Source organism: Mobula hypostoma, chromosome 21, assembly GCF_963921235.1.
Source record: "Mobula hypostoma chromosome 21, sMobHyp1.1, whole genome shotgun sequence".
NCBI lineage: Eukaryota > Metazoa > Chordata > Chondrichthyes > Myliobatiformes > Myliobatidae > Mobula > Mobula hypostoma.
In genome coordinates, this window is record NC_086117.1 from 19,507,501 (window position 1) to 19,520,985 (window position 13,485).

A 13,485-nucleotide genomic window follows, 5' to 3' on the forward strand; every position below is an offset into this window, starting at 1 on the left:
TAGAAGCAGAGGTTAAGCACTGGTAAGAGAGCTGCCGTTATCTCATCTCACAAGGGAATATTATGGGAAAAAAAGTAACAAGTATATAAATGCAGAATGTGGCAACGGTGCAGCAAAGCAGGGTGAATTTTTTGAGTTACTTCCCACTGGTCATACGTGGGTGGGGCAGAATTTCCTACCTCAGGGTGTCTTGGATAATTCAATTAGTGTCTTCTTGAAGGACATTGAACAGGAATAAACCCTTCAGCTAATGATGATGTGCAGAACTAATTAGACTTGTAGCTATATGGCAAACTAAACTAATCCCTTGTTGCATAAACCAGTGTCCATATCACTCCATATTCTGCACATTAATGTGCATATCTAGGTGCCTCTTAACCACCTCTATTGCATCTGCCTCCATCTCCATCCCTGGCTGTGCATTCCAGACACACACTTTTCTATGTGTAGGAAACATGCTTTGCACATCTCCTGCAAACTTGCCCCTCTCACTTGAAATGCAGAAATACCTTCTATTAACACTTCCAGCTAATAGGTTACAGCTGCCTACTGTCTGCCTCTCATAATCTTATAAATTTCTATGAGGTCTGCCCTCAGCCTTTATCACTCCAGAGAAAACAACTCAAGTTATTGAACTTCTCTTTGTGACTAGTATCCTCTTGTCCAGACAGCACCCTGCTGAACCTCTTCTGTATTCTCTCCAAAGCCTCCACATTCTTCCTATAATGGGGCGACTGTGACTGCTCCAGATGTATCCCAAAGAGAACTTTATACAGCTGCCCTGTAACGTCTTGACTCGTGAACTCAAAGATACAACTAATAAAGGCAAGCATGTTGTTTGTCTACTTTACAGCCTACAATCTGTGTACCCATCTTCATGGTGAAATGCACTTGGTCCTCAAGATACTTTTTGCCCCTTGATGAGAGCAGAACTCGGGTAAGCCTGTAGTAAATGTAGTGAGCCTGTACTAAGCCTTGCTTATCGTGGGTGCCAATCAGTCAAGATGTGTTGATGGTTCCTGTGCGGGGTATAGTTCATTTTTTGGACATGTGGTTACAGCCAGTGGTGGGTGTGGTGGATGATCAAAATCGCAGAGAGTGCATGAGAGGGAATGTGCATGGTCAGGGGGATGATGTACTTTTTCCCACTCTTCTTTCTCACAGTGTTTAGGCTTGGTGAAGAACTCACCGACAAACATGAACAGCAACAAAGAAGTTTTTTCAGTGCGTCAAACACTGAAGCGATGGCAGAAGAGATCCGTCGTCGTCTAGATTGTTGAGACCGATGCGGTGTCATGTTCTCTACAGTGGGAAAGGAATAGAAAGAGCTCCACTCTGTGTTTGATCCTGGTAGGGTGTGATAGGATGGAGGGGGCTACAATCTGTATCTGACACCAAAAGGACGTGATAAGATGATGTAGAACACAGGGCTTCCCTATCTGGGATCCATGAACCTCTTGGTGGTTCATGATTTCACAACTGCTCGGAACTTGCGGACTATTGTAGTGATCTTTATTATTATGGCTTTTTGAAGAATTAGATAAATATTTCTGTGTAGGACTAGTTGCTTAACAGTACTGTGTAGTGATTTTGGGATGATACCAGTTTTAGATATTACTATTGGGACAATGAATACCCTGTTCATGTTCCATGATTTTTCAATTTCCTCTCTTAGTCAACATGATGTTTTTCACTACTGATATTTGTATGTTATGTGTGTTTGGAATAGCTCTATCTGTGAATTAAGTTGTTCTTGTGAGTTTATCCTGTAATATTATATCCAGGCAGTTATTTTGGATTGTCCTATCTGTGTTACTGATTGCTCGTGGTATAATTTGTGGTACCTTGACTCTAAAGCTAGATCAGACTTGTACTTATAGTAAGCTATGGTATCTTTATTGAGTTTATATTTTAAAGCAAGATCTTGGTGAATGAGGCCTGCCAGTTAATTGTGCCTGTGTATGTAATCAGATTGAGTTAAACTGCTGCAGAATCTTATAATGTGAAGTTTCTGGTTTTTCTTGGCATTTTCTGTATTTATCATCTTAAATTTGTCTTTTATGGTGTATTTTTGATCATTTTTGTGTTGACCACCTGGTCCTGTATTGCCACAGAAACCCCTCTGTTTCAGTTATCTCTGAGTCAAGCATTCAACTCTTCTTTGTCATGTTCTTCTCTGGTGATAATTTCTTCATTTTTCTGGGTTGTGCTTTCATTTAAGTTTAGTGATGTGTACCTATCAGAATTGCATCTGCTCATGTGGAGTGCTGCATTCTGTTTTCACTGATGAAAATATATCCTCAGAAGTTTTATCTGACTTGTGTAAATTTTTATGTCTCTTACTCTTCTTCCTCCTTCTGTCCCAGGTAGTGTTAATCTACATTTGAGGGTATGTAGTGTTTTCTAAAATTTGTTATTTCTGTTCTTATTTTTCTTTGTAGGTTTTCCAAATCATTTTTGGACCCAGATGTTAAGCCAAAAGAATACGTGAATAAGGGTATAGTGTAATAATCTATTATTTTTGTCATACTTTTTCAATTGTTTTGTTTGGCAGATTTTCAGAAATCACAAAGTAAATTCTGCCAAAGGTTTTCCCTTTATCGCACTATGATCTATTTTCTTTGCTGGTTCATATCCCAGATGCTTATATGTTTAATATGCCTCCCTCAGTTGTATTGTATTCAGCTGCTCTGTTTTATATTCCCCTTGTTCCACTGCACTTTTCCTTATGTTTAACGTTCTGCACTTATCTAGTCCAAGATTCATGTTTATGTCTTTAGAAGATAGTGCTGCTATTTAAATGAATTGCTTTAGCTTTACTGATGAAGGAGCATATAATTTCAAATCATCCATGGATAGAATGTATGTCAGTCTGCAATTTCTCTGGTTGTTTCTGATCTGATGTCCTACTTCCATCTGAATTAGTAGATTAGAGAGCAGGTTTTAAGCTGGACAAATTGATAGTGGGCTTGGAGAGTCGCCCAGAAAATTGCCTCCATTTATTTTGATAATAGTGATTGTTCTTTCTTGGTCTTAATAGATGGGGTGATTATAATGGCTAATTCTCTATCAGATGTTGTAGGAATTTGACAAGTATTGGGTGTAGTTCATATATTCAGAACTTCAATTAACTGCATATCCTTTCCCAGTTTTCATTATTATTATTATTATTATTTATTTTTCTTTCATTCTGAATTTGCAGTTTGTTTTCTTTTGCATATTGGTTGTTTGTCCGCCCTGTTGGATGTGATCTTTCATTGATTCTATTGTGTTTCTTGGATTTACTGTGAATGCCCTCAAATGAATTTGTGTCGTATATGGTGACATATATGTACTTTAGTAATAAAAATACTTTGAACTTTGAATTCCGCCCAACCTTTTGCCCCTCACTGCTGGCCTAACGGAAGAGTTACACTGCGACTCCCCATTCGATTTGTCTACAACAGCACTCATTCCGCCTCCAGGGGGAAATTACTCTGAATTCCCTCTCCCCATCACTGAGAACGATGCTCCTCTCCCCCTGTCACCACAGTAGTCCCCCACCCTCTCCTCTCTCCAGCTCCCGCACCTGACCTGTATGGCCTGGAATGCAAGTTTGTCTAAACTGAGGCGTTTGCCATTGAATGTGGCAAGTTCTAACCCGAATAGTCTGTGTGCTGGACAGAGAGAGGCTCTGAGGTGCTCCTCACTCTGTGGGCTCACCTGGGAAGAGAGGAGGGGGCGACGATGAGGAAGGGATGGATGCTTGGAGTACAGAGACCCTGGGGGATGTACCTCTTGAAAACAGGTTCACCCTCTTGGAAGCTGTTGGGACAGAAGACTGTGACGGGTCTGCGAGTCAAAAATTGGCGCTGAAGTAAAGCCGAGGAGACAGACGTCAGGCAGAGCCGTGGTAGTAGGGGACTCCAGAGTGAGAGGTACAGACAGGGGTTTCTGTGGCAACTGGTGAGATTTAAAGATGGTGTGTTGCCTCCCTGGTGCCAGGATCCAGGACATCATGGACCGATTGCAGGGCATCCTCAAGGGAGAAGGTGATCAGCTGGAGTTGGTGGTGCATGTCGGCACAAATGTCGTCGGGAAGAAGATGAGAGACATTTTGCAGCGTGACTTCAGAGAACTTGGAAGAAGGCTGAAAAGCAGGACCTCCAGGGTGGTTATCTTGGGTTTGCTTCCAGTTCCTTGTGCTGGAGAGGACATGAACAGGGAGATAGGGGATCTGAATGTGTGGCTGAGGAGCTGGTGCAGGGAACAGGGATTTAGATTCTTGGACCACTGGGATCTGTTTTGGGGTAAGGATGAATTGTACAGAAGGGACGGGTTGCATCTTAACAGACGGGACCAGCGTTCTGACAGGCAGGTTTGCCACTGCTACACGGGTGTGTTTAAACTAAGTAGTGGGGGGGAGGGGATGAACTGGAAATATAAGAATGGAGTTAAAGGGAATGAGAGAATAAGAAAAGTTAAGAAAGACAACAGAATTAAAGGGGCAGAAAGATCAGGAAGGGATCGGAGAGTATGGGCAAGTGCAATAGGAATCGATGTGAAAGGTGAGGGGAGTTAAAGTATTATATATGAATGCACAGAGTATAAGAAATAAAGTGGATGAGCTTGCGGCTCAGTTGGAAATTGGCAAGTATGATGTTGTGGGAATAACAGAGACATGGCTGCAAGAGGACCAGGGCTGGGAAATGAATATTCAGGGATATACATCTTACCGAAAGGACAGACAGGTTGGCAGAGGGTGTGGGTGGCTCTGTTGGTGAGGAATGAAACTCAGTCACTTGCGAGGGGGGACATAAAATCAGGAGATGTAGAGTCAGTATGGATAGAACTGAGAAACTGTAAGGGCAAAAAGACCCTGATGGGAGTTATCTACAGGCCCCCAAACAGTAGCCTGGATATAGGGTGCAAATTAAATGATTTGGATGAAGGGATTAAAAGTAACATTAGCAAATTTGCAGATGACGCAAAGCTGGGTGGCAGTGTGAAATGTGAGGAGGATATTATGAGAATGCAGGGTGACTTGGACAAGTTGGGTGAGTGGGCAGATGCAAGGCAGATGCAGTTTAATGTGGATAAATGTGAGGTTATCCACTTTGGTGGCAAGAACAGGAAGGCAGATTACTACCTGAATGGTGTCAAGTTAGGAAAAGGGGAAGTACAACGAGATCTAGGTGTCCTTGTTCATCAGTCACTGAAAGTAAGCATGTAGTTACAGCAGGCAGTGAAGAAAGCTAATGGCATACTGGCCTTCATAACAAGGGGAATTGAGTATAGGAGCAAGGAGGTCCTTCTGCAGTTGTACAGGGCCCTGGTGAGACCACACCTGGAATATTGTGTACAGTTTTGGTCTCCAAATTTGAGGAAGGACATTCTAGCTATTGAAGGAGTGCAGCGTAGGTTCACGAGGTTAATTCCTGGGATGGCGGGACTGTCATATGTTGAAAGGTTGGAGCGACTGGAGTCATATGCAGTGGAATTTAGAAGGATGAGAGGGGATCTGATTGAAATATATAAGATTATTAAGGGATTGGACATGCTAGAGGCAGGAAACATGTTCCCGATGTTGGGTGAGTCCAGAACCAGAGGCCACAGTTTTAGAATAAAGGGTAGGCCATTTAGAATGGAGTTGAGGAAAAACTTCTTCACACAAAGGGTTGTGTTTCTGTGGAATGCTCTGCCTCAGAAGGCAGTGGAGGTCAATTCTCTGGATTCTTTCGAAAAAGGGTTAGAGCTCTTAAAGATAGCGGAGTGAAGGAATATGGGGAGAAGGCAGGAAAAGGGTACTGATTGTGGATGATCAGCCATGATCACAGTGAATGGTGGTGCTGGCTCAAAGGGCTGAATGACCCACTCCTGCACCTATTGTCTATTGAAATACCTGTCCCAATTGACACCTCACTGACTGCTACCAGCATGTGGCTGCTGTTTGACATCGTGGAGTGGTAGGTGTCCCTTTGTGAGCTCATCAGAGTGGGACTGGCTTGTGTGGGGGAAGGAGGGTATTGAGTGGTTGTCCCAACACCCCTCCCCATCCTTAAACCATAGTCTTGAACTGCCCTTTGCTCCCCTACAGCATCTCCCAGCCCCTCTTAATTTTGTCCACCCCATTCAGTTCTGGAAAAGGCATGTTATTCTCTCTTCGCCCTCCACTCATCAGACAAAATCCTGAAAAAACACATACTATCAGAATCAAGGACAGCTGTTACCCTGCTGTTATAAGATTATTGAACGGTGCTCTGATAAGATGGACATGACCTTCAAAATCTATCTCATGATGGACCTTCCACCTCACAGTGCAGTGCAGGGAGACAATTTCTGTTGCTGGAACACTTTATTCTGCATTCTTAGTAACTTTTTCCCTTGTACTACTTCAATTCACTGTTGTAACAAAATGATCAAGCTCTTCATAGAATTTATCTATATCTTCATTTGTTCCATCTGTTGGAACAAATGAGGATATAGATAAATTCTATGAAGAGCTTGAACAAGCAAAGAATGGATGCAAATCTCAAGATATTTTTATTGTCATGGGAGATCTAAACGCTAAAGTAGGACAAGGTGCTGATGGAAATACCAAAGGAAAATTTGGACTAGGGGAAAGAAAGAAAAGAGGTGAGAAATGGGTAGAATGGTGCAAAATCACGTAATTATGAATACCTGCTTTAAGAACCATCCAAGACACTTGTGGACCTGGAATAGTCCAGGTGATAAATCAAATTGACTTTATTACTATAAACCAAAGATTTAGAAACTCAGTGACTCAATGCAAACATATCTAGGTACAGACTGTAGTAGTGACCATAACCCAGTAGGATGTCATGTAAAAGTAAAGCTTAAAAAACTAAAGAAGCAAAAACCTGAACAATCCCTTGACTACTTGCAATTAATTAAAGAAGAAAACTTAAGACAAAAATTTACAATTGAAGAAAGAATAAAATTCAAAGTCTAGAAATAGAATCTGTTGAAGATGATAGCAATCACGTAGAAATTAAATTTTAATTTGAAGAATGCCTTGGTAGAATCAGCAAAGTCAATGATTCCTAAAAAAGAAAAAAGCACAAAGAATAAATGGATGACAGATGAAATCAAGAATCTAATGGAAGAAAGGAGACGGAAGAAACAAATCCTATAGAATATAAGTCCTAAGATAAAAAAGTTAACAGCTTATGTCAAAAAGCCAAAGAAGAATCGTTAAACCAGGAATGTGAGCAAATAGAAAGAATCCCTATTTCTGATCCAAAAAGGTTACATCAACAAATCAAGAATATCAGTGGTAAAAAGCTCCTCTGTTGTTCAGGTGGATGTTTGAAAGCAAAGGACCGGTACCATTATCATGGAAAAAGATGAGATTATGAACAGATGGACTGAGTATATTCAGGAATTGTTTGAAGGCGATTGAGGTGAAAAACCAGAAATTAAGAAAAACATTGAAGGTCCAAGTATTTTAAAATCTGAAGTTCGTAATGCAGTAAATAAGATGAAGAAAGGAAAGGCAGCAGGTCCTGATGAATTAGTAATAGAACAAATTATCACCCTTGAAGATTATGGAATTGAAAAACTTACTGATTTAATCAATGACATTTATGAGACTGGAATAATACCAGAAGAGGTGAAAAAATCCGTATTTATCACTCTTCTGAAGAAACCTGGAGCAATAGAATGTGAATTACATAGGACCATAAGTTTAATGAGTCATATCACCAAGATACTTCTAAGAAGTTTGATGACAAAAGCTAAAAGTAAGATACAAGCTGAAATAGGTAAAGAACAATGTGGTTTTGTGAAAGACAAAGGTACAAGAAACGCAATATTGATGTTAAGGATACTATCAGAACAAGTGCAAAAAGGTTTGTTTGTTTTATTGACACACAAACGAATTTGATAAAGTGAAGCACAATAAGTTATTTGAAATATTACAGAAAACTCTAGATCTAGATTCGAAAGACCCCCACCTAATCAGAAATCTACTGGGAACAAACTGCTGCTGTAAGAATCGATGGAGAAGTGAGTCAGTTTATAAAAATCGAGAGGCGTTAGACAAGGGTGTGTCTTCTCCCCTGATTTATTTAATGTGTACAGTGAAACAATATTACAAAAAATAAGAGACATCTTGGGAATCAAAGTTGGCGATGAAAACATCAATAATTTCATATATGCAGATGACACTGTTAATTGCAAGTATGGAGGAAGAACTACAAAACTTAATTGATATAGTTGTTGAAGGAAGTGTAAAAATGGGACTAACTATCAATTGCAAAAAGATAGAATGTATGGTGATATCCAAAAAGAAGGAGAATCCTATATGCAGGCTGAGAATAAACGGGGAAGACATAAAACAAGTACCGAACTTTTGCTACTTAGGAAGCTGGGTGAGGTCAGATGGCAGGTGTGACATGGACATCAAAAGAAGGGATGGCAAAAGACACCTTTACGAGAATGAAGAGTATACTGACCAATACTAAACTAGGCATGACAATCCACCTCAGAGTACTGAAATGTTACGTTTATCCAGTTACGTTATATGGCTCAGAATGTTGGACAATATCTAGTAACATGAAACAAATTAAAGCAGCAGAGATGTGGGTTTTGAGGAGGATGCAAAGAATATCATGGAAGAAATGAATATCTAATGAGGATGTCATGAACAGAGCAAACACAAAAAGAGAAATAATGTATGAGATCATGAAAAGGCAAGTAACTTCATTGGACATGTGATTAGAAAAGAGGAGTTAGAATGCACGGTAATTATGGTAAAGATTGAAGGGAAGAAAGCAAGAGGAAGACTAAAGACAAATGATGATGGAGACAGCAGCCAGAGAACTGGAAATGAATACCAATGAATTGATCCACTTGACCCAAAACAGGAGTGTGTGGGCCATGGCAGTCAAAGATCAAACTGGGCACGGCACCTGATGATGATGATGGAGATCATCTCCGGTTTCAGCTTTACTGGTTGAAAATGGGCAATTACCCTTAAAGTTGTGGAGGATGAAGTTGTTGTTAACAGACTGGGTTAACTTGAGGGGGAAGAGAAATGATCACCCTATTAAAAGTGTGTTGGAAGACTGTTGGGAATATCACAAGAAGAGTTTTTAGTTTTGGGGGGCTGGGTTCCCATCACGCTAGGAATATGGGTTTGCAGGAATATGCAGTTTGTCCCACTGTAGCTTTTTTGGTAACCCCATGGTTTTTTTTCCAATGGCTTGAATTGAATTCAAGTTCCATGATTTAATGAAATCCAGGGATCCTGATATGCCTTAAGTCTGTTGCTGCAGAAGTGATTATCACCATTTTGGGCTTACAGTGCGTGGAGGAAATCTGTCCTTCCAAAGTTATTTGTTCAGATTCTTTTTCAGTTTTGACTAGTCTTAAAACAGGTCGTTCTAGTAGTAGGTCTGATTTACTGCTGGAAGTTCTTCAAATTTTACTTTAAATTCAAAGTATTAGTCCACATGTCCTCTTCCTATGGGTTCTTGCACATAGAGGCGTTGAAGGGAATGAGCAGATTGATTAAAAGTTGTTAAAAGTTCATCTGTGGATATAGTCCTTCCACTTAGCAAATCAGAAACTAAGGAGTTGATGGGGCTCAGAATTAGGGGATTATGGCAAGACCTGTGGGGTAATGGGCATAAAGGGACACCCCTTGACAGAATAAATAAAACTGTTAGATTGATGGGAGCAGGGAGTAAGGTAAGAATGGAAAGTATTCATATTGATTCGACTTAGAATTGGACACACTGTGCTTAATTATTCTTTATATGTTGGAAAACATCAGTCTGGGGTGTGTAGGTGTTGCCATCATTATGAAACAGTTGAACACATTCTTTTACAATTGGAACCATGCAAGGTTGAAAGAAAGCAAATGCGGGCTGCACTACTAGCTTTGGGGGTTGACAGATTTCATTTAAAAACTTTACGAAGTTATGGAAGTGATTTTAATTCACAATGTTGTCTTTCATTATTTAAAATCTAGGGCTTTTTGGGCTAATTTAGTTTTCAGTTGATAAAGAACTAATTAGGGTTTTATTTCCCAATTCTAACTCTCTACACCAGTGGTCGCCAACCACCGGGCCGCAGACCGGTACCAGGCTGCAGAACATGCGCTACTGGGCTGTGAGGAAGCGATATGATTTGGCGATATGAGTCAGCTGCACCTTCCCTCATTCCCTGTCACGGCCACTGATCAGCTATTACGCACGTGAGGTCATGACCCGCGCGTCATCCATGTCAGCGTAGCAAGGAGATCAACTCCTCGAGCCTGCAAATGAAGACGGGCTCAAAAGTATGTTTGACATAACATCTCTGTCGGCATTTTGGATCAAAGTCAAGGCTAAATATCCTGAGATAGCCACGAAAGCACCGAAAACGTTGCTTTCATTTCCAACATTTTTCTGCGAAACGGAGTTTTCTGCAATGAATGCAACGAAAACTAAACTGCAGAATAGACTGGACATAAGGAACTCCCTTCGAGTATTGATGTCTCCCATCACCCTTCAATAGGACCGTGTTGTTGCAGGAAAACAAGCCCAGGGCTCCCACTGATTCAGCGATATTGGTGTGTTGCAATGATCTTATATGTTCATACGGGGGAAATATGTGCTGTGCTGTTTAATATCCAAATGTTACTTAAAATGTTATGATGCTATTGACTTTTAAGTGACCCTATAACAATTACAACATGGAAACAGGCCATCTTGGCCCTTCTAGTCCATGTGGAACGCTACTCTCACCTAGTCCCGCCGACCTGCACACAGCTCATAACCCTCCATTCCTTTCCTGTCCATATACCTATCCAATTTTTCTTTAAATAATAATATCGAACCTGCCTCTACCACTTCTACTGGAAATTCATTCAACACTTCAAGCTCCCCTGTCCTCCCCTGATAATTGACTGATCACTGTATTCATGCGAGGAAAATATGCGCTGTGCGTTTAATATTAAATTCGTTAGATAAACCCTTTTAGAAACAAAATTGAGTGTATTACCCACTTATCGTCTATATTCCAGTAGTGATTAACACCCACCCCCTCGAACAGAATCACCAAAAAGGATTTGCTTGGGGTGGGTGGGTGGGGTGGGGGGGAATCGGTAGGTCATGACATGCATGCGCACTGGTGCCCACGCAAGGCTTCATGGCCATTGTAGTCTTTCTGGGTAAACGACGCATTTGACTGCTACTCTTGTCCGTTGGCAACCCTACCCCCACCCCCCCGGTCTGCCGGTCCGCAAGAATATTGTCAATATTAAACCGGTCCGCAATGCAAAAAAGGTTGGGGACCCCTGCTCTACACAATACTCTAGTCCAGTTAGTAGCAGTAATGCACTTTAAGTTGGATGGCCAACTGCCATTAAAAGTCAGAGAAGAAAAAGAAGATGATTCGCAGTTGGGGTGAAGTTTTGATGTGTCTTTCAGAACTGTCAATGTGGAGGAAATGTTATAATGTGGTTTGCATGCTTCACATGTCCTCGGCAAAAGGACATCGAGCAGTGTTTTATTCTCCGTTATGCACACTATGAAAGAGAAAGTATAATGTTGCTTGAAAGTGCCCTACAGTGCTTCAAGCCATCAGTTTTAATCCTGTAGCTCATGGAAAGAACACAAATCGGAGTGAGATTAAGGGCAAGTTAACATGCTGTGGTGTTCTTGATTCCAGGATAGGAACTGGCTGAGCTGTGTTCCTTCATGTGCATGTACAAACTTGCATTGTAAATCCTGGTTGACATCACAAGGGTGCTAGTAGACAACACTTCACACAGCTCTTGACATAACCCTTTGTTTCACTTTACGTAATGGCTATCTTCTCTCTATCATTCAGTCCAGATCAAGGGTACATGGAGCTTAGAAAAATAGAGGGCTATGGGTAACCCTAGGTAATTTCTAAAGTAAGTACATGTTCGGCACAGTATGGTAGGCTGAAGGGCTTGTATTGTGCTGTAGGTTTTCTATGTTTCTGTGTTTCAAAGGATCTCAGCCTAAACATGGAAATTTATGAAACCGGTGACCATATTTTCCATCAAGACAAGTGACAGAGCCTTACAGAGCCTCTTAAAGGAAACATTATAGGGAGAAAACGACACAGCTGCAGAGGATAGGATGGGGGCATAGTTGGGCCATTCAGCCCATTGAGTCCGCTGTACCATTCCATCATGGCTGATTTATCCCATTTAATCTCATTCCATAACTTTTGACACCGTGACTAATCAATAACCCATTAACCTCCAATTTAATTATCCCCAAATGACTTGGCCTTCACAGCCGTCTGTGTCAACAAATTCCACAGATTCATCACTCTCTGGCTTAAAAAAAAATTCTGCCTTGGCTCTGTTCAATGTTTTCTGTTCTAAATCATGATGGGTTTCTGGTGATTAACAGATTCTTCTTGCATGCTGCTCACAGGTATTATGTCCCAGAGGGACTCAGTGGAAGCAATGCTCCAGGTCCAGTCTGCTGTTGGGCAGCCTGCGATGCAACTCCTCCATCAAGTACTCAGATGCATCTTGCAAGAGCCTGTCTGAACATCTGCTTGTCCAGGAGGATTGGTGTTTGTTATGGGGACCAGGAATTAGTGTCAGAATAGCTTTATCTACAAAGATATGTATGTTGTTACTTTATTTTTGGTTTTAATATGAAACATTGGTATGACTTTGAGCTTCCATCTATTCACAGAATGACACAAGTAAACTATGAATTAGATTTTTTTAAAAAAAGGTTCAAGTTGTAAAATTACATGCCTGTAATTTTTTAATTAAGTTGATGGGTAGTTCAAAGTAAATTTTTTATCAAAATGTATATATGTCACCATATACTATTCTGACAGTAATTTTTTGTGGGCATTCATAATAAGTACAAAAACAAAAAAGTGAAGTAAAATAATAATTGGTTAATAAACAATAAATATCACAGGCATGAGATGAAGAGTCATTGAAAGTGAGTCCATACGTTGTGGAAACAGTTCAGTGCTGGTGCAATTGAAGTTCAGTTAAGTTATCCTCTCTGGTTCAGGAGCCTAATGGTTGAGGGTGTTTCGGTCCTGGGACCCTTGTATTTTCCTGAATGTGCTGCACAAGAAGGTGTAACCAGTATCTAGCTGCTTCATAATCCGTGGTCAGTTTTCTGCTAAAGCTAATCTTTCAGATTCATTTAGTTATCACATGTACATTGAAACATGCAGTAAGTTTAGGGCAGATCCCATTGAAACCTATCTAATATTGAAAGGTCTAGATAGAGTAAATATGGAGAAGATGTTTCTTACAGTGCTGTAATCTAGGACCAGCGGGCACAGCCTCAGGATAGAAAGGTATCTATTCAGAACAGAAATGATGAGGAATTTTTCGCCAGAGGGTGGTGAAACCTGTAGAATTGATTGAAACTGATGGCTGTGGAGGCCATGATCTGCAATAACATTGTTTTGTTCAGTTGTATATATGTAGAGTCAGATAACTGACAACTTCAACTTGAAGTTGAGGTCATTGTATGTATT

At 40.7% G+C, this 13,485-nt stretch overlaps 1 long non-coding RNA gene across 1 annotated transcript in view; it reads left to right on the forward strand.

The window, feature by feature from the left end:
* Nucleotides 1-12,870, forward strand: part of LOC134359843 (uncharacterized) — a 57,060-nt gene extending 44,190 nt beyond the window's left edge. Inside the window, exons 2-3 of the long non-coding RNA XR_010021216.1 lie at nucleotides 2,442-2,497; nucleotides 12,402-12,870. This is a non-coding gene — a long non-coding RNA (uncharacterized LOC134359843). The remainder of the gene's footprint in view (nucleotides 1-2,441; nucleotides 2,498-12,401) is intronic.
* The last annotated feature ends 615 nt before the right edge of the window (nucleotides 12,871-13,485 follow it).